Genomic DNA, 22,094 nt, shown 5'->3' with positions numbered 1-22,094 from the left:
TTTTCTTCTGGGTTTAAATCTCTGTTTCATTTCCAAATTTGTGTTCTCATTATGTAGAATTATGAGTTTTGTTCCACATTCTCCTTTCATTGAAAACAGATATAGAGAATTGTATGTTCTCAAAAAGGCACCCATAGAGTGAAAACCTCCCTAGTTTCTTTTTTCCATTGTAAAACTATACAGAAGCAATAGTCCCTCATGTGTAACATTTGATTCAGGAGGACAGGGAACCTATTACTGACTTTTCTCCTCTTCTCTCCTAATCTTACCTTTTCTAGTCTTGAACTAAGATTTTAATTATGAACTTTTTTTTTTTGCATTAATAAGAACCTATGTCTTTATGGACCTATAATTTTAGAACATTCAGACTCTAAATGCAATGTTTTATATATGTTTTAAATTACCCTTTGATGTTTATTCATTTGAAATACCTTTAGATCTTCTAAAACTACATTGTAGAGCCTTCCCAGTTTGGTTGGTTATGGATTTCGTTTACTCCAAACTCTTTGTCCAAGTTGTATGAAGCTGCTTATGAATACTTTCTGTCACCCCAATAACAGATTCTCCCAAGGATAGTGATATTTATTTGGCAATATCAGCAGCAAGAATTCACACATCATAATAAAATGCAGGGCTCTTGAAGAAAGCCCTGGAAATAAAACCTTGAAGGGCCAAACAAGAGAAAATTATACAAGTGGCACGGATGCAGAGACAACTTGGTGACCTGAGTTTAAGTGTTGTTGCAGAGGAAGTTTTTGTCAAGAGCACCATGTTGAAATAATTGTAATTCAAAGAATGTTAAAAATGCATGTTGTTACACAGTGCTGTGCACATGTGAGGTGTACAAAGCATGGGCTGAGAGAAGATGGAGAGTTACTTAGAGCTTGAAGAAAGTCCTTGAGGGTGTCCTTTTCTCAGGCAGCATTCAGGAGCCCTCCCTTCCCAAAACTTCCCACTCTGATTTTGTCTGGAAGACTTTGTCTTGATATCAGCTTTTATATTTCTTAGATCCTGAAACACTCTGGAGATTATTTCAGACTTGGCTTCCCTTCTGCTGAATTTTTCTGGTTTTCTATCATTTTTACTGATTTAATACCAACTTAATTCCCCCCACTCAGGGATATAATATTTTAAGTGGAACTAGAACTACTCTTATCATTTTTGTTCTATTTGTCTATCTTGGTTTCTAAAACATAATTCCATATTCATGTAAATATTTCTAGATTTTTCTTGTAATATAACCTTTCTCAACAAGAAAGGGCATTCTTCAAGCTAAGCTTAGTATACTGTTGTTATTTGTTTGGTTTATATGCCTCTATAGATCTTCCTATAAAATAAAAGCTGATTTATATTTCCCTTTTTAAATACTGTATTATTAATCATGATGAAATTAGAAATTAGTTTTCTCACAGTACCTTAGTTATGTCCAATGAATTCTTTTTACTAGCCTTCCTATTACCTTCTTATATCACTCTTATACCTATGCTCACTTATTAATTTCCCAAATTCATTAAATTTTCTATTATTGTCATTTTGATTTATCTTGGGCAATCCATGTGTCCTCTGAATTTGGAATGTGCAATGAAATTTCCTGGAGTATCCAGTAGTTGCAAATTGCAAGCCAATGACTTCCCCTTCCCCAAAACTGTTGTAGGATGTAGTGCAACAGTGAGTGGCAATGTCCTTGGAGCCCATCTTCCATTCAGGACTACCTTTTGAAGTGCTTATTTTTATGCCAAGTGCAGTTATCTGTGTTTGTTGAGAGTTCATGACTGCAATATGTTTTTATTTCTCTAAAGAAGTGATTTGTCTGTCCATCTCTCTGTCTTCTAACTCTTAAATTCCCTGGATCTTAGAGGTAATGTTACAAATGTTCTTTCAAACCTGATCCGGTTACTGTCAGTTATTCTATTCACTATGTGTAGCTACACATCTCAAAATTCACCGCAGATCTCAACAAAGAGAAGTTTTTCAGATTAAGGAAGAGCATTGTGATCCTCTACAAATATAAACTTTAATAGTATGTCACTTACTAAACAACAAACTAATAATACCCAGAGCCTAAGATTCTCTCCTTCATTGGCTCTGAACTTACTATAGCTTATGACAGCAGGCAATACATTTTTCCTGTGGAAAGAACCTCAAGTCATAAAGTTGTTGGTTAACCAATAATAGTCATGCCACTACTGTGTAAGTGACAAAATATGGCTTGGCAGGTAGATATTGAATTTGTTAAAGTTCATATTCAGGTAAGAACACTAAAGCTAATTCCTGTTCCTAGTAGTCTGTATTATTATTATTATTAGTTGTTTTGTTGTAGTAGTTATTTTACTATTTTATTACACAATGTGTATATGTGTGTGTTTGTGTGAGTGTGCATGCTTATACTCATATGCCTCTACTATTGCATGTATATAGAGGACAGAAAGATCAATCTTAAGCCTCAGTTCTTCCCTTAAGCATGGGATCCTGGATTTGTTGTTGTTGTTGTTGTTTTCCTCTCTTTTTTGCATAAATTTGAACAAGCTTATTTTACATGTCAATCCCAGTACTCATACCTTCCTGTCCTTTCCTGTCTGCCCATGAACTCCCATCTCATCACCCTTCTACTCCCCAGGGAGGGTGAGGCCTTCCATGGGAAGTTCTCAAAGTCTATCATATCATTTGGAGAAAGACCCAGGCTGTCCCCAATGTGTCTAGGCTGAAGGAGTATCCTTATATGTGGAATGGGCTCCCAAAGGGATAAATACTGATCCAATATCAGAGGCCCCATTTGGGAGGACTGCTCAGTCCTCCCAAATAACAACATTCAGGGAATCTGGGTTGGTTCTATTCTGGTTTCCTAGCTATCAGACTTTTGTCCATGAGTTCTCCCTTTTTCAAGTAAGCAGTTTCTGTGGTTTTCTCCAGCCTGATCTTGACCCTTTTGCACATCACTCCTCCCTGTATGCTGGAGAGGATGTGGAGAAAGGGTACACTCCTCTAGTGTTAGTAGGAGTGAAAACTTTCACAGCCACTTTGGAAATCAATATGGTGTTTCCTTAGGAAAATGGTAATCAGTCTACCTCAAGATCCAGCAATTCTACTCTTAGGTAAATACCCAAAAGATGCATGTCCACACAGCAAGGATTTTTGTTCAACTTTGTTAATAGCAGCAATATTTGCAATAGCCAAAACCTGGGAGCAACCTAAATACCCCTGATCTGAAGAATGGATGAAGTAAATGTGGTACATTTACACAATGGAACATTACTCAGCATAAAAAAATAGTGGCATCTTAAAGTTCACAGGCAAATGGATGGAAGAAGAAACCATCCCGGGTAAGGTAAACCAGTCACAAAAAAGACAAACATGGTATGTACTCACTCACATATAGCTATTAGACATAGAGCAAAGGATTACCAGACTATAGTTCACATTGCCATAGAAGCTAAGAAATGAGGACCCTAAGAGATACATACATGTTCCCCTGGAGAAGGGGAAAGGGACAAGATCTCCCAAGCAAATTCAGAGCATGAGGGAGGGGAGAAGAAGGTAAGGGGAAGAGGAAGGGAGAGGTGGGCATGTTTGATCAGAAAGATTGAGTCATGGAACAAATAGAAGAGAGCAAGAAAAGAGATACCATAATAGAGGGAGCCATTATAGGTTTTAAGACAAATCTGCACTAGGGAAATGTCCAGAGATCTACAAGAATGACACCAACTAACAATCTAAGCAATGGTGGAAAGGCTACCTTAAGTTGCCTTCCCAGATAATGAGATTGATGACAACCTTACATGCCATCCTAGAGCCTTCATTTAGTAGCTAATGGGATCCTGGTTTTGAACACAGATTCTAAGGCTTACTAAGTAAGTATTTTTATTAACTAAGTCTTCTCACTGACCCCATTTGTTAAAAATTTTATATGCAAATTCAGAAAGCATTTTAGTCACAGGGTTTTTTTATTTTTTATTTTTGTTTAACTGATCTTATTTATATACCAAAATGGATTATGGTATACTCTCTTTTTGGTATATTATATTTTTATTAATTTAAAAAATAATATTCTATCTTACAGATAATTTAGCTAAAATTCAGTTAGAATAAACATTATTTAAGTATACTGACCTAGTGTGGGTTTTTACTTTCTTCTAAAGGCATGTTTAGAAGCCTTGCTCCATATCTCATAATACTATATAGCCAGTTGTCATCATTAGTAAAAGACCCATCAAAGGCTCAAAAATCAGTTAACAACTGCTCATGCAATGACAAGTTGCAATGACTGATGAGTCAAATTAAACTTCTCTTTATTTTGATTGTCTCAAGTATTGGTTGCTTATATAACATGCTAACTACCAAAAATAGTGAGAAATACAGGAATAAATACAGAGAACAAAGTTCATGAGCACCTGACTTTAAAAATTAGACCCATTTTGCTTTGTTTGATAATTAAATATAATTATTATCATAAAATATCACATTTGGAAAGGTTTTCAGTGTTTTTTTTTTTTTTTTTTTTTTTTTTTGTGAAATCTTTCTTATTTGCTAATCTAAAGACTGATTTACCCAACAGACTGAACAACTCAGTAAAACCAGATTTGTGTTTTGTAACCTAAGTTCTTAGAGGTCAATGAATTAAACAAAGGTTTTGCCATATTCAAGTATTGCCCATACAAGCAAATGCTGTGTTGACATCTCTCAAAGGGACTATGGAAACAGCTGATCTTCATTTGTAATACTGTTCAGACCTATGATGGATAAATGTTCTTTGTTACAGTCTTTGAGATGTTCTGAGATTGTTAAGGGCTTCTTGGGAAAGGCTAACAATTTTATTTAAACCAACTTCTTTCTATTGGACAAGTCACATTTACCACTGATAATGGATCAGAACACCTACATTATAACATTACATTTCTTGGAGAAAGCAGTTAATTCCAAATTTAAATGGCTCAAACAAGAAGGAAATTGTGCAAACCTATAACAGTTGAATTAGTATTTAAACTTTTCTTAGATACAGTGGTTTTGGTCAACTTCAGAGATTATTCACATCAAACAACTAAAACTGATGAAAATGTACCAAGGTTAAACTAGAATTTAATGCTACTGTGCTTGAGAATTCTTTTTTTTTTTTCTTCTGTGAAATATCAGTTCGTACCTGAAATGTATTAAATGCTTTTATCTTCATAAAATAAGATGACCTCTGCTATCTCTGAATTTTGCAGGGAGAAGCCTACATCTTTATACTATATAACAAAGCATGGACCCTGAATGCATGATCTCTGATTTCTGTTGCTTTTTAAGAGAAACAAGCAGGAGTCCCTTATCTAATATGCCAACAATCATGCATACTTTACCTTTTTCCAAGAAAAATATCAAGATTATAGAGACCCTTAAAGAGGAAAAGAAAATTTCTCTTATATAAATCAAGGAAAATAGAAACAAAAACAAAAATCAATAAATCTCCTGAAGAAAGCCAAGAATAGCAAACAAAAAGGTGAAGGAAACACTTCAAGATTTGAATATTGAAATAGAGATGATAAAGAAAACACAAATCAAGGATATGCTGAGTAAACATACAGGAACACCAGATGCAAGCATAACCAAAAGGTTGCAAGAGATTTAAGAAAGAATCTCAAGCTCTGTGGAGAATATGGAGGAAATAGATTCATCTGTCAAAGAAAACATTAAAGTCAACAAAACCACAACAGAAAATAGCCAAAAGATCTGTGCACCATGAAAACATCAATCCTAAAAGTAATTGAGATAGAAGAAGAATACCAGATCAAAGGCACATAAAATATATTCATCAAAATCATAGACAAAAACTTTCCCAACCTAAAGAAGGAAATACTTATAAAGATATAAGAAGCTTGCAGAGCTTTGCATAGACTGAATCAAAAAATACGTTTTCTCACCATATAATAATTAAAAACACAAAATATGCAGAATAAAAAAATATTAAGAATTACAAAGACAAAATGCCAACAAACATGTAAAGTCAGACCCATCAAATAATCCCTGATTTCTCAATGGAGATGCTGAATGCCAGAGGACATTATGCAAACACTAAGAGACTACAGATACTAACTCAGATTACAATACCCAGCAAAACTATTGGCCATTGTAGATGAAAAAAACATGATATTCTATGACTACACCAAATGTATACAATACCTATTCACAAATTTAGCCCTACAGAATGCACTAGAAGGAAAACTTCAATCCAAGGTAGTTAGCTCTACCCAATAAAGCACAGACAATAGATAATCTCACACCAGCAAACCCTAAAGAAGGGAAACACACACCAAAAATTTACATAATTTAACAATTCCTGGTCATTAATACCCCTACATGAAGAAGTTGTAGAAATCCTACACAAGTGAATTGAATATAATGCTTGAAATCTCTACAACAAAAAGAAGCAAACTCACAAAGGAGGAGTAGACTACAGGAAATAATGAAATTGAAGGCTTAAATCAATAAATTGGAACTAAGAGAACAATAGGAAGAACCAATGAAGCAAAGAATTTGACTTAGACAACATCAACAAGACAGACAAACCCTTATCCAAACTAACCAAAAGGCAGAGAGAAAAATATCCAAATTAACAAAATCAGAAATGAAAGGGGGACATAACATATATTATAGATTTTTATGTCTTCTGAGGAACTGATCAGTTTCTCATTGTGTAATGTCCACTTCATAACTGATAATTTTCCTCCTTGAAGTTGGCTTTCTATGAAATTAATACAATTAAGATATCTTGCTTTTGATTTGGAATGGAATGATAGATCTGTTAATAATCTTTCTTTCTATATAAAATAGATTTTTCAGATAATTGGCATGTGAAGGGGTCCTTGACCCACCTTATTAATGTTTCTAGAGAATCATCATGTCATATTTCAAAAATCTGTACTCCACAAAACTGGAAAACATAAAAGAAATGAACAATTTTCTGGGTAGATTTTATATACCAAAGTTAAATCAAGACCAGATAAATGATACAAGTAGACCTAAGGAAATAGAAGCAGCCCTTAAAAGTCCCCCAACCAAAGAAAGGCCAGGACCAGATAGCTTTAGCACAGAACTTGACAGGATTTCAAAGAAAGAGCTATTTCCAATACTTCTCAATCTGTTCCATGCAATGAATACAGAAAGAACTCATTTTGTGAGGCTGCTGTTACCTGAAACATAAATCACATGAAGATGCAGCAAAGGAAGTGAACTACAGACTAATTTCCCTCATGAACATTAATGCAAAAATGCCCAATAAAACACTGCAAACCTAATCCTAGAACACATCAGAAAAATCAGCCACCATGACCTAGTGAGCTTATTTCCCAGAGGTATGGGATTGATTCAACACAAAGAAATGTATCAGTGTAATCTAGCACATAAACAAACTGAAAGAAAAACAAAACAAAATAATATATAATCAGCTCATAAGATACTGAAAAAAAAAAAAAAAAAAAAAAAAACCTTTGAGAAAATCCAACACCCATTCATGATAAAGGTCTTGGAGACATCAGGGATACAAGGAACTTATATAAGCATAATAAAGGCAATTTACAGTGAACAGACAGCCAACTTCAACTTCAATGGAGAGAAACTCAAAGAGATTCCACTAAAATCAGGAACAAGTCAAGGCTGTCTTCTCTCTCAATATCAACTCAATATAGTGCTCAAGTTCTAGCTAGGGTAATAAGACAACAAAAGGGAAACAAGGAGATACAAATTGGAAAGGAAGAAGTCAATCTATTGCTATTTGTAGATGGTATGATAATATAAATAAGTGACCATAAAATCTTTACTCAGGAACTCCTACAACTGATAAATATCTTCAATAATTTTGTGGGATACAAGATTAAATCAAAAAACATCAGTATATACAAATGGTAAACAGGCTGAGAAAGAAATCAGAAAATCATCACCCTTTAAAATAGCCACATATATAAAATATCTCAGGATAACTATAACCAAATAGTAATAATAATAATGATAATAAAATAATTGTCTGACAAGAATTTTAAGTATCTAAAGAAAGAAATTAAAGAAGATATCAGAAAATGGAAAGGTCTCAATGCTCTTGGATAGTTAGGATCATCATAATTTAAATGAAAAATTTACCAAAAATAATCTACAGATAAAATGCAATCCCCATCAAAATCCCAATACAATTCTTCACAAACCTAAAAAAATAACTTCCAGAGGCATCACTATTCCTATACTATAGATCTATAGTAATAAAAACAGCTTGCTATTGGTTGAAAACAGACATGTGGACAAATGTAATCAAATTGAAGCCCCTAATATTAATCCACACGTCTATGAACACCTCATTTTTTGACAAAGAAGCCAAAATGGTTCAATGAAAAAGGGAACACATCTTTAACAAATGGCATAACCGAATGTCAACGTGTAAGAGACTGCAAATGAATCTACATCTATTGCCATGCTTAAAACTCGAGTACAAGTAGATTAAGGACCTCAACATAAATCGAGTTACATTAAACATGATAGGAGGGAAAGTGGGAAGTAGCTTTGAATACATTGGTACAGGAGACTACTTCCTATTTATGATACCAGTAGCCTGGACACTGAGAGCATCAATCAAAATAAATGAGACATGCTGAAACTAGAAACCTATGTTAGACAAAGAACATTGTAAAGAGGACAAAATGGCAGCCTATGGAATGGGAAAAGAACTTCACCACACCCACATCTGACATAGGGCTGGACTCAAGATATTTAAAGTACTCAAGACACTAGACATCAACATACCAACAAATCTGATTAAAAAATGGGGTGCAGACCTAAACAGAAAATTATTATTTGTGTGATTTCATCAGATTTGCTCTTTTTTAATTTAAATTAAAGCAATCTTATTTTACATAATAATTCCACTTTCCTCTCTCTTCCATCATCCTCCCATTCCCTTCTCAACTGCTCAACATAAGAATCTCAAGTGGCAGAGAAACACCTAAAGAAGTGTGCAACATCCTTAGCAATGAGGGAAATGCAAATCAAAATGAATCTGAGATCTTACATAAGTCAGAATAACTAAGATCAAAACTACAAATGACAATGTATGCTAGACAGGATGTGGAGCAAGAATATTCCTCCATTGTTGGTGTGAATGTAAACATTTACAGCTACTTTGCAACTCAATATGGTGATTTCTCAGAAAATAGTGAATCAGTCTAAATCAAGATTAAGCTATACTGCTGTTATGCATATTCCCAAACATTACTTAAATATACCACAAGGACTATTGCTCAACTGTGTTCTTAGCAGCATTATATGTAATAGCCAGACCTGCAGCTCGACCAAAGAATGTATAAATAAACTTGGGTCTTTTATTCCCTTTAAGAATACTGGCATCAAGAAATTTGAATACAAATGTGTAGAATTAGAAAAACATCATCCTACTAGAGATTACCTATACCTAGAAAGGTAAACATGTTATGTATTCACTCATACGTGGGTATGACCTATAAAGTAAATGATAACCATGTTATAATCCATATACCTAGATAGGCTAGCTAACAAAATGTCCAAAGGAGAGAACCCCTGGGTCTCTCTGGAAAAGGAAAATAGAAGAGATATCCTGGTGGACTGGGGGAAGGTGTGGATGATAATTTGAGGGATAGAGTTAAGGGGTGGGTGAAGGGAGAGAGTAGTGAAAGAAATCACTGGAAATAGAGGGCATTTGGGATTAGGTAGAAACCTGATAAAAGAGAAACTTCCATGAATCTACAAGGATGATCCCAGCTAAGTGTCCTAACAATAGTAGATGGGTAGCTTGAACTGGCCATCTCCTGTGATCAGATTAGTGAATACCCCAATTTTCATCAGAGAGCCTTCATCCAGTGTCTTATGGAAACAGATGCAGAGACTCATGGTCAAACATTAGCTCAAGCTTAGGAAATCCTTCTGAAGAGAGGAAGGAAAGATTGTAGGAGCCAGATGATTCAAGTACATCATGAGAAAACCAACCACAGAAACAGAAACACCTAAACAGTTTCATAGGAACTCAGAGTCTGAACCAACAACCAGGGAGCCTGTATGGGACTGATCTAGGCCCTATGAGATAATTGTGTAGCTTGGTCTACTTGTGGAACCCCTAAGAATGGGAGTAGGGTCTGTCCCTAATGCTTTGACTGGCTCTTGGGAAACTTTTGCTTATACTGACTTGCCTTGTTCAGCCTTAATACATGGGGAGGTGCTTGATTTTACCACAACTTGTTATGCCATGCTTTTGTTGATACCTATGAGAGGCTGCCTTCCCTTTCTGAACAAAAAGCAGATATGGCATTGAATGAATTGGGGCAGAGGGGAGATTGGGGTAAGATATAGAGGGCAAGGAGGGAGGGAAGACACAGTTGGAATGTAAAACAAATAAATGTATTAATTTTTTTTTTTTAGAATGGGGCATTTTCTTGTCAGAATTTTAGAGGCTTTAGTGAAAGGCCACTAGGTTCTATTGCAACAAGTCCCATAGAGAAACAGGATTATCATAGCAGAAGGGTGCCAGAAAGCTGAGGGTGTGAAGAAGGGTGTCAAGACAAGAAAGACCTTTAAATCATGACCCTGGCATCCTGCTTTTATCAAATTAGCTCTGCATTCAAATAGCATATTCAAATGTGGGTGTCAGTGGGTAACAAAACTGATGAAGTTTGCCTACAATAGGTCACAGGCATAACTTTTATGTCCAAGCCAATGTGGTATTATAGCTAAGCTGATTTTAAATTCACATTGTTATAGCAAAGAATAAGAGACACAATGTCCATCCTATATGATTGGTAAGGGACATATTGACAGAGTTTCTTCGTGATTTATCGTTACCTTTATCTTATATAACCCTATGGCTTGGATTTTGTTATGGTTTTTGTTTTAATTAAAGCTTGTATTAATAAAGGAAGGGAAAACGCATCCAAGAAGACTTCATAAACTCAAAAGAGAAGGTTAGGTGAGGAATAATATTCAGACAGGTCTCTGATGCTCAGCTGACAGACTAGAAATCAAAATACAACAGCTCTCTTAGAAACTCAAGTTGAAACTAAATTTTCACTATTACCTTTCTCTTACATATCTCTTCACCCCTTATTGTTCATGTTTGAATCTATATAAGTTTTCTCGTAATAAATTCAAACTTTATTCAAAAGTAAAGTTGAGTTGAAAATGTGAGAACAAAGATATTCTGGATATATATATGCAGAGTAGAAGCATAAATGTCACCGTTGGCATGAGGGGACACAGAACTCAAGGCTAGTGCATTAAGCAGGACAAAGATTTTTATTGTTTAATGGTAAAGGGTACACACTGAGAAAAAAATCTATAGTCATAAAAATTCATGCAGCAAGAAAAGTACCAGGAAAATCTATAAATGCCAAAGAACAGAGAAACTGCATAAAAATTTACTTTATAGTGAATGATAATATAAAACCTCCTTCAGAATTAGAAAAATAAAGTAACACAAAAAGTTAGTTGAAAAATATATTCAATGTGTTCATTCTAGTAGATAGACATAGATACTTAGATTCTAGAAACAGATTTTGCTGTTACTCTTATTTTTTTAAATGACCAAAACATCTTCTCCAGCAAAAATTCTTATAAATCATAAAATAATTTGTACAAAGCTATCAAGCATATTTCTTAACAGAATAAATCAAGCAATTCTCGGAAATGAAACAATGTAATATAATAAGAATCATGGAAAGGCCTGCATAATTTACCTATTGGGTAGGTAAATACAGTGGCTCTTAAGGACATTAGACATTGTAGGGGTTCATTTGTTAAGAAGATATTGGAATACCAGCATCAGGGTGACACATCACTGAATCTTATGTTTCCTGGTGGAGGGAGAGCAGAATATAGGTTGTTTCCCTGTTTAGGTTCTTAAAGCCATATTTTACTTCCACACCATAAGGTATAGGCAGTTCTCAGACTAGAGTCTGGCCTGGGACAGAGATGGGAACTTCAGGTAACGAAGGTTCTCTTACAGATTTGGCAACTTGAACCATGTCTTTTATCTAGGGATCCCAACTAGGTTTTGGGTGAGTCTACTGTGCACAGAAAAAGGAATACTGTGTGGGATTTCTGGAATGATCAAATAATAAGAAATTGATGCTATTTCCTACTCTCCCCTCTGACTCACTAAAAGAAGACCATGCCTACAGCTACATTTCCCTGAGGGGGGAAAATGTCTCATATGAAACTGTAGGAGACATAATTATTGTTAACAGGACATCCAATATTCAAAACCACCCAATTTAGACTGAGTTTGTCAGACAATTCAAGCCATAAATCAGAACAGGCTTTGTGTTACCTCCCCACAACTTTGTCCTTTTCAAAATTCTTGTGTTATTAACCTCATTATGGTATAGACCTCTCAGGGTACAAGAACCAAGGTTTACATTATTCTATTTCCCTGATTAAAGTTTTTCCAATGTAACCTCCAAAGGGAAGAGAAGTTTGTTTGCCTGTTTCTAGAATGCTACCAAGTGTAGGCTTCATGTAGCACACAAAGGTAAACACAAACATCTCATATTCAAGCAGTAGATCATGCAAGTGCTATGTTTATGAGTGTCCTTCAATAAAGCATTTAAGTGTTAATGTTTTAATACTTTGCTAGCCAATTAAAATAAATCAAGCAATTAAATTTAGTTAGCAGACTGCCTTTTCCTTCCAAGTGAGGGAAAAAGGGGTGGGTACTTTATTAACAAGTTATACAATAATATCCCCATAGTTAATAACTAAAGCAACTGATGGATCACCCACTTTGAGGAGCAAGAACTAAAATGTTAGCAGTAAGCAATAAAGACATAAAGGCTACATGCTTAACTTACCCTCATGGAGCTTATATAAGAAAAGTGGCAACAGGAAAATAATTGCAGTGTTTTACCTAAATGAAAGCTGGGGGAAGCATTTGCATAGTGATTAGAAAACTGAAATCATAAAGACTTGGAACAGAAAACCTGATTCTCCAAAGGCTTATAATATCTTATGGAATTTTAGATGCTAATAGGAATATTTTATTGTTTCTTTTCTTATTTTACATATCAATTCCAGTCCCTGTCCCTCCCATCCTCCCATGCCACCCTGAACCACCTCTCATCCCATTCCCCACCCAATCCCAAGGGAGGATGAGGCCTTCCAGGAGGGATCATCAAAATCTGTCAAGTCATTTGGAGTAGGGTATAGGCCCTCCCTCCTTTCTCTAGGCTAAGGGAATATATCTCCATGGGGGATGTACTCCCAAAGTCCTTTCATGTACCAGGTACACATTCTGGTTCCCATGCCAGAGGTCCTATAGACAGCCCAGGCCTTCTAACTGAGATGCACATTCAGGGAATCTAGGATAATCCTATGCTGGTTTCCCAGCTATCAGTCTGAGATCCATGAGCTACCTCTTGTTCAGGTCAGCTGTCTCTGTGGGTTTCTTCAGCCTGGTCTTGACCATTTTGCTCATCACTTCTCCCTCTCTCCAACTGGATTCCAGGAGTTTGGCTCAGTGTCTAGATGCAGGTTTCTGCTTCTATTTCTATCAGCTACCAGTCGAGCGCTCTAGGATGGCACATAAGGTATTCATCAATCTCATTATCAGGGAAGAACATTTTAGATAGCCTCTCCAGTATTGCTCAGATTGTTAGTTGGGGTCATCCTTGTAGGTCTCTGGACATTTCTCTAGTGCCTTGGCAACACATATACTAAAATTGGAATGATACACAGAAGATTAGCATGGCTCTAAACAATTAAGAATTTAAGAAGATAATTTTATTACCTTTCTCTCTAAACTATTTGGTTTGTCTAAAAATATTAGAACATATTGATTATAACCTCTCAGAACAAGTTGATATTGGTTTCTTAGGCCTGCCCAAAATATAATTATCTTAAAATGCTTATTCCTACCTAATGAAGGACTTGTTGAACATCAATTTAATTTGGCCAGATTTCACCATTAAATCCCATGATACCTAATTCTCATTTTTCACTTGATCACAATAACATCTTTAAAAGAAAATGTCTATTAAAGTAAGATGAAGAAATGTAAATGCAACTTAGCATGAATTATAAACAGTATTTATAATGAAATTCACCTACTGATGGCATTGACTGTCAGCTTATCGACCATATGTTATGCCTCTCTACATAAATTACAAATTCAGGCAGAGACAGAGAAAAAGGCTGCATTCAAGGGATTCTATACACACTCAAGAGAATACTGTAAAACTCAGTCAATGTGACTATCAAAAGAGGAACAATAGAGTTAAAGGGTCCTTGTAGATCAATAATGGCAATAGGTGAAATTATTGCTTTCACAAATACTTCCAAAATAAGTCATTATAAATTATACATTCTTTTATGCTTTAAAGTACAGAACAAATGCTTTTAATTTCACTCTGGAAGCATGTCATTTTGAAAGAGGAATTATATACCTACATGCTACCAAGTGCTCTCCTTCCCAGGGGGAGGGGAGTGAGTATAACCATTTGAATCATATCATTGCAGTGTTAGTACAGACACACTCAGAACAGGAACAATGCTGAGTGGAAATTGTAATAACATTGGCCTTTTGGTGGGTTAGAGAGGCTGTGCCTTCAGCAGGTTGGCAATTTGTCACTTCAGCCTCTTCATGAACTATCAACCTCATTACCATGGTTCACTGCACAGTTGGCCCTTGGGATTCCAGTACTAATAGCATGTAGAAGGGGATGAGCCTTGTGGTCTCAACTACTTCCTTATTGAATCGTTTAAAATGTGCCACCATAATACTAACAAACAGAGAGAAACTCCAAAACTATCTATAATCAACTAAAGCAGAGGCGACAACCAAGAAAGGGATCTTGTCAGTAGGAATACCAGAGAGCAAGACTTAGTGGAAAGAACAGGGGTAAATACTTTTGTCTAGCAGCTACCTTTCATTTATCTTCCTGTGTGTTGTTATATTTCAGCCAGTAATCGTTAATCTGTTCATTAAGTAGAACTACTATATGAAATAGCACTCAGGGATATTTTTATGTCACTGGCAAAGACACTGGACTTCGGTTTTGAAGGGCATATATTTAAGCTTCACAATCAAGAGTAAACACAACCTAATAAATGTGTTGAAAATGTTTTCAACAGTGTTAATGAGAATAGATGACAGCAGTTCATTCTAAATCTCCAAGCTAGTAGGAACACATGGAAATATATTGATGTATTAGCAGACACGGTTTTCTCCACTATACTGAGACCTCTCAAATAAAACTTGTAATAAAAGTCTTTCTATGAAGTCTCAGCTCATGTATTATAAAGTACCTGGTCATTGAGGAAAATTATCCTCTTCCAGTTCAATGGATTGAACTGTCATGCCTGCTTCACACATCAAAAGATCAAGGTCAGTGAATGCATCTATGTACATGTATAATTGAAAGGTTTTAAGTTTAGGATCTTATCACAGTATGATATTTATTTTACTTATTGTGGATATACAAGCAACAACTTGTTGAAAATATTAAAATACTTTCATTTCTGGTTAACCATGTTGTATGATATAGATTCTGCTGTTTTAAGTGATAATACCTAACTTCTTCAGCTATTCATACTTCAACTAACCAAATTTAAAAAAAATGTAAAATTTAATTTCTTAACTATATTAGTCACTTTTGAAAAGTTAGTACATATTGACCCTGGATACTATATGGCATGGTTTTGTAAAATTTTCAACCGAAATTATTATGGATAGTGATGCTGTTAAATACAACTTCTGCTTGCTCTCAATAAAGCCTCAATATAGCTGAGAAAAAAAATGAAGTGGATTAAATATGCATAAAATTTAAATTTTCATAAAATTACACTCTCCTCCTGGCATCAATCACTCACTATATTTTTGACACTAACATCTAAAAATATTTTGCATTTAGCACATATTTAAATTACTCTTGGTGAACATTTGTAAAATCACTAAATTGTGGCTCTCAAATTTGATCATGCAAATGTCCATTTTTACATGAAATTGTGGATCGTGGTGGCTAAACTTTTTGGTAGAAATTAGACACCTTTTCCTGTGACTGCAGTTTAGAGTTTTGCTCTCAGTTGTTGTGCATTTGAGCCTCAGATGAGGTAGGGTGTGCTTTCTGCAGCACTGGGCTTTCAATAATTGAATTATGTGCAAAATGCCTGATAATGCTTACAGACAGGACTTCCTCAGACTCAGAAAGTAATTAAAATGTTCCTCGGCATGAAGGTTTATAGCACATCCCTGATCCTCAGGTCATTTTTATGGAAGGGCAAACTGATGAGATGACAGGTAAGACCCACAAATGGGATACCAAGCTAATTTTTGATGATAGTCTTAAAGACTCCACAATTTTTCTTTTTCTTAAACTTTCTTTGGACCGAAGTTTATTTGCGTGCATGCATACATGTGTGTTTTAAGATAAGCCAAATCCATATTTCAGTCACAAAAGAAATGAAAGGTTTGAAACTGTCTAAGAAGTGGCTCAGCATAGCTTGGGGCTACCTGTAATCTAAGGATGGTTTGGATAAAAAGATTTCTAACGCAGTTTGACAGAATTTTGAAGATGGAAATTGCATTGGAACTTTAGAACCCAAGCTTTGTTCCTTCTGACTGTCCCCTTTGGGGCTGCAATGCTAAGGGGGTAGGTAATTCTATGCTGAAGGAAAGGAGCTCGTTCTTTTATGTCATGTATTTTCTTGGTTTCTATAATCGTTGCTGACAATTTGTAGGTGTCCCATTCCTTGGTATTGCTTTTAGATTATAATACCTTAATTTCTCCTTTTTATAACATGGCTGATGGTATCAAATTGGCCTGCTATATGTAGATGACTGTTCTAAGTGTTGCATTCTCTCTACTACTCACAACAACTTCAAGTTAAACAAAAGAATGATTTTTAGGCAAGCATCCAAGATTCTCCACAAACTTTTACCAAATTTTGTCTCTCCTTTATAAACTCCATATATTCATTCAATTAATCAAATCATTGCATTACCTAGATCTTAAAATCATCACACTACTATCTCATTAGAGAGGCTCCTGTCTTAAAATCAACTTTCATTCTTGAAAATGGCACAAACTGCCACTCTGTTATCAACCAGTTGATAGGAGGTTGTACAATCTCAGAGGAAGAAAGAGTAGCATAACTTTTACACAGATTCCAAATTAAAGAGCTTGTTCTTTAAGGCCAGCTACTCCAGGGATTAGATAATCATTATATGAATTTAAGCACATCCTGTCAAGCTTTATGGAGACCTCAGATAAATCATCCATGCAATTTCAAACCCTACATCAAAGGGCAAATGTGAAGAATTTGTGTTAATATATGTAAAGCCCAAGACAGCTCTTATGGACCAGTCAGCTTAAACAAAAGTACTTGAAAACAATATTTTTTTTGTTATTAATTAGTTTACTTTTCCCTCCCAGCATTAGTGCAAATATGCATGATTTGGCTACTGATCAGAGAATCTTAGTACTGCTTCAAAGAGCATATTTCAAAACCTCCTTTAATTTTGTGACTATGTAGCAATGTTATGATTCATTAGTAAAACATTATTTACTTTAAAATGTCAGCAGGTTCCTTCATGTATTTGGAGTGCAAAGAAGAGCATGACAGACAATATGAAAACTATAGGAACAATAGGAGAAAACTCAGCAGGGAGTAAAAATGAAGACTCAGTTATGATTTAGTAAGGGAATGTAATAGTACATGTTGACATCCCTCTTGGTCTAATACACTATGAGGCAGAAAACATTATACATTTGTTAAACAATGATATTGTCTCATTATTTATAGATGATATAATGTGTAGATAATGATTTTTCTAGTTGAAGTATGAAATAATGAAAAAAATATTAAAAGTGACTAAGTAGAAATATTTCTAACCCCATAATTTTCCAATTTACCACAGTATAAGCAATTACCAATTAGAAAAATATAATAGGAGAGAAAAGTATTAAAAAGCAGTGCATCTCTTATATAAACTATCATATTACAGGCAAAGAGTGACAGTTTGACTTCTTCCTTTCCAATGTGTATCCCCTTCATATCCTTTTGTTTTATTATTGCCCTAGCTAGAACTACAAGAACAATATTAAAGAGATTTGGAGAGAATAGACAGCCTTGTTTTATTCCTGATTTTAGAGGAATCACATTGAGTTTCTATACATTTATTTTGATGTTGGCTGTTGGTTTGCTGTATATGGCTTTTATTATGTTTAGGCATGTTCCTGTTATCCCCTATGTCTCCAAGACTTTTATCATGATTGGGTGTTAGATTTTGTCAAACTCTTATTCAGGAACTCCTACAGCTGATAAACACCTCCAGGAAAGTCACAGAATATAAGATTAACTCAAAAAACAAAACAAAAAAAAAATCTGTAGCCCTACCATATACAGAATATAAAGGAGCTGATAAAGAAATCAAAGAAACATCACCCTTTACTATAGCCATAAACAACATAAAATTATCTTAGGTTTGGTAACACTAAGAAACAGGTGAAAGACCTATATAATAAGAACTTAGTGGCTTTAAGAAAGAAATTAAAGAAGATACAAGAAAATGGAAAGATCTCCCATGCTCTTGGATAGGTAGGATAAACCTAGTAAAAATGACAATCTTGCCAAAAGCAATCTACAGATTCAATCCAATCCCTATCAAAATCCAAGCACAAATCTTCATAGACCTTGAAGGGACAGTACCCAACTTTTTATGGAAAAATAAAAGACAAAGGATAGATAAAACAACCCTGTACAATAAGGGAACTTCTGGAGGCATCATCATCCCTGACTTCAAGCTATATTATAGAGCTATAGTCCTGTAAATGGCTTGGTATTGGTGCAAAAATAGACAGACCAATGAAATCGAATTGAAAACCCTGATATTAACCTACACCTCTATAAAAACCTAATTTTTGACAAAGAAGCTAAAATTACACAAAGGAATAAAGAAAGCATCTTCAACAAATATTGCTGGCATAACGCGATGCTGGTGTGCAGAAGACTGAATATAGATCCCTATCTATTACCATGCACAAAACTTAAGTCAAAATAGATCAAAGCCCTCAACTTAAGTCCAGCTTAGAAGCAAAAGTGGGAGGTATCCTTGAAAAAATGTGTTCAGGAAACGGATTCCTGAATATAACTCCAGTAGCACAGACACTGATATCAACAATTAATAAGTGGGACCGCCTGAAATTGAAAAGATTGTGTAAGGCAAAGGACACAGTCAACAAGACAAAATAACAAAAGATATTCACCAATCCCACATCTGACAGTGGGTTGATATCCAAAATATACAAAGAATTCAAGAAGCTAGTTACCAAAACACCAAATAATCCAATTAAAAAGTGGAGGACATTTTTCTTAGTCCTGTTGTGGTAGAGGCTTAATTCCATTGAGATCGAGACTAGTAAAAAAAAAAAAAATGTGCATTGTGGGCATTGCACATCGGAATTCTGCAATGGGCTGGCTAGGGATCCAGACAGCTACCTGCCTTCCCTAGGAAACAGGTCCTTCAGCCCACGACAGAGAGGCTCTGGCTATCTTGTCAGGTAGCATCCATGTCTATCAGGGTGGCCTATGGATAGACACACTTGTGTCAATTGACTTTGACTTAAAGTAGTAGACTAAAAACATGACAGCCGACAGCAAAATTTTAAAAGATCCCTTAATGGCTTAATGTTTGCCAATGTTGTTAACAGTGTTTTTCAAGATTACATTTCTTCTCTATGCATTGTTCAGAAAAATGAGATACAAGTTCTACATGATTATAAAGAAAAAATGGTTGTCAGAAAGTAAAATTCTACAAGTTTTAATTTTTCCCTTTAAATGGAAGATAATATTAACTATAAAATGTGAGATAAATTTTTGGGGGATAATAATAATAATATTTTATTAAGTTTTTTCATACACTCTTTTCTTCCCTTCCCCAACTTCTCCCTGATCCTTCCCATCTTCCAATCCACCTAAAGTCATGTTGTCCCCACCACCAAATATTACCAAAACGTAAAAGCAAAGTGAAAAATCTAAACAAACCAAAACAACAAATACCAAACAAAAAACAACAAAAAGTCCACAAAGAAAACATGCAGTAAACATTGTATTAGTCGACTATTCCTGGGTATGAGGCCTGTTTGCAATGTGGTTGATATATGCAGATGTACTCCACTGGAAAATCTGGAAGTTGGAGTTTCAATTTTATTTATGACGGCGTGTGAGCAAATTCACACATCTTCTGAGGACACCAGGAGAAGCTGTCAGGTTCCTCAGAGCTGGGGTTACAAGTGCTTGTGAGCCACTCAATGGAAACTGAACTTAGATCCTCTGGGAAAAAAAGCAAGTGCTGCTCATCTGCTTAGAGCCCTGAAAGTTTACTTTCTAACTTTGATTTACATTTCATTAAAGATCTTGCTTCGCAAATAAATAAATAAATAAATAAATAAATAAATAAATAAATAAGGGGTATAGAACTAAATAGAGAATTCTCAATAAAGGAATCTAAAATGGCTGAAAGATACTTAAGAAAGTGTTCAATATCCTTAGCCATCAGGAAAATGCAAATCAAAGCAACTCCTGTCACAATGGATAAAATAAAAAACAGCACAGGCAGTTTATGCTGGAGAGTATGAGGAGAAAAGGGTATACTGTTGGTGGGATTGGAAACTTGTACAGCCACCAGCCACTTTGGAAATCAGTTTGGCAGTTACTTAGGAAAATGGAAATCAGTCTACCACAAGATCAAATGATTCTATTCCTATGCATAAACCCAAAAGGTACACATTCACATCAGAAGGACATCTGTTTAACTATGTTCATAGCAACATTATTTGTAATAGCCAGAACCTGCAAACAACCTAAATGCCCTTCAAATGAAAAAATGGATGAAGAAAATGTGTACATTTATACAATGGATTATGACTCAGCAGAAAAACAAAATAAACAAACAAAAAACCAAACAATGGAATCATAAATTTCCCAGGAAAATGTATGAAACTAGAAGAAATCATCCTGAGTGATGTAACACAATCACAAAAATACAAACACATTATGTATTCACTCATATATGATGTTAGACATTGAGCAAAGGACCACAAGCCTACATTCCGCACTGCCACAGTAAACCTAGGAATCAAGGACAACTCTAGGAAAGATTTACAAGGTACCCCTGAGAAGGGGAAAGGGACAATATCTCTAGAGCAAATTGGGTGCATAGCAGGAGGGGAAAGGGAGTTAGGAGAAAGAGGTAAGAAGATGATGGGAGAAAACATGAGGGAGCAGGAAAATTGAGTCAGGGGAAGAATAGAGGAGACCAAGAAAAGATATACCATAATAGAGGGAGCCATTATAAGTTTAAAGAGAAATCTAGCACTAGGAAAATGTCCAGAGATCTACAAGGATGACCTCAACTAACAGTCTAAGCAGTAGTGGAGAGGCTACATTAAATGTCCTTCCCTAATAATGAGATTGATGACTATCTTATATGCCATCCTAGAGCCTTCATCACGTAGCTGGTTGAAGCAGAAGCAGACACCCACAGCTAGACACTAAGCCTAACTCCTGTTATCCAGTTGCGAAAAGTGAGGTGTGATGAGGCAAGGGGTCAAGACCAGGATGGAGAATCCCATAGAAAAAGTTGACTTGAACAAGAGGGAGCTCATGTACCCCAGTCTGATAGCTGGGAAACCAGCATAGGACCAACCCAAACATACTGAACATTGGTGATAGTTAGGAGGACTGGTCAGTCTATGGGACCTCTGGTAGTGGATTGCTATTTATCCCTAGTATACAAATGATCTTTGACAACCCATTCCACATAGAGGGATACTCTCTTAGCTTAGACACATGGGAGAGGGCCTAGACCCTGCTCCAAATGATATGACAGATTTTGAAGATCTCCCCATGGAAGGCCCCACCCTCCCTGAGGAGCAGAAACAGGATAGAATGGATGTTGGGGAGGCAGGGAAGAAGGGAGATTAATGGAACTGGGATTGACATGTCAAAAAAGGTTGTTTCAAATTAAATAAAAAATACTATCATGAAAATGTTGTTCATCTCTTATAAATCAGAAGTTATTTTTATCTATTGATGCCATTCTATGCTCTATTTCCTATACA

At 35.4% G+C, this 22,094-nt stretch overlaps 1 pseudogene; it reads left to right on the top strand.

The window, feature by feature from the left end:
- The first annotated feature begins 13,668 nt into the window (after positions 1 to 13,668).
- Positions 13,669 to 13,768, top strand: LOC127230829 (uncharacterized; annotated as a pseudogene).
- The last annotated feature ends 8,326 nt before the right edge of the window (positions 13,769 to 22,094 follow it).

Source organism: Phodopus roborovskii, unplaced genomic scaffold (assembly GCF_943737965.1).
Source record: "Phodopus roborovskii unplaced genomic scaffold, PHOROB, whole genome shotgun sequence".
NCBI lineage: Eukaryota > Metazoa > Chordata > Mammalia > Rodentia > Cricetidae > Phodopus > Phodopus roborovskii.
Note: the sequence above shows the minus strand (reverse complement) of the source record. Positions and strands in the feature narration are given on the sequence as shown.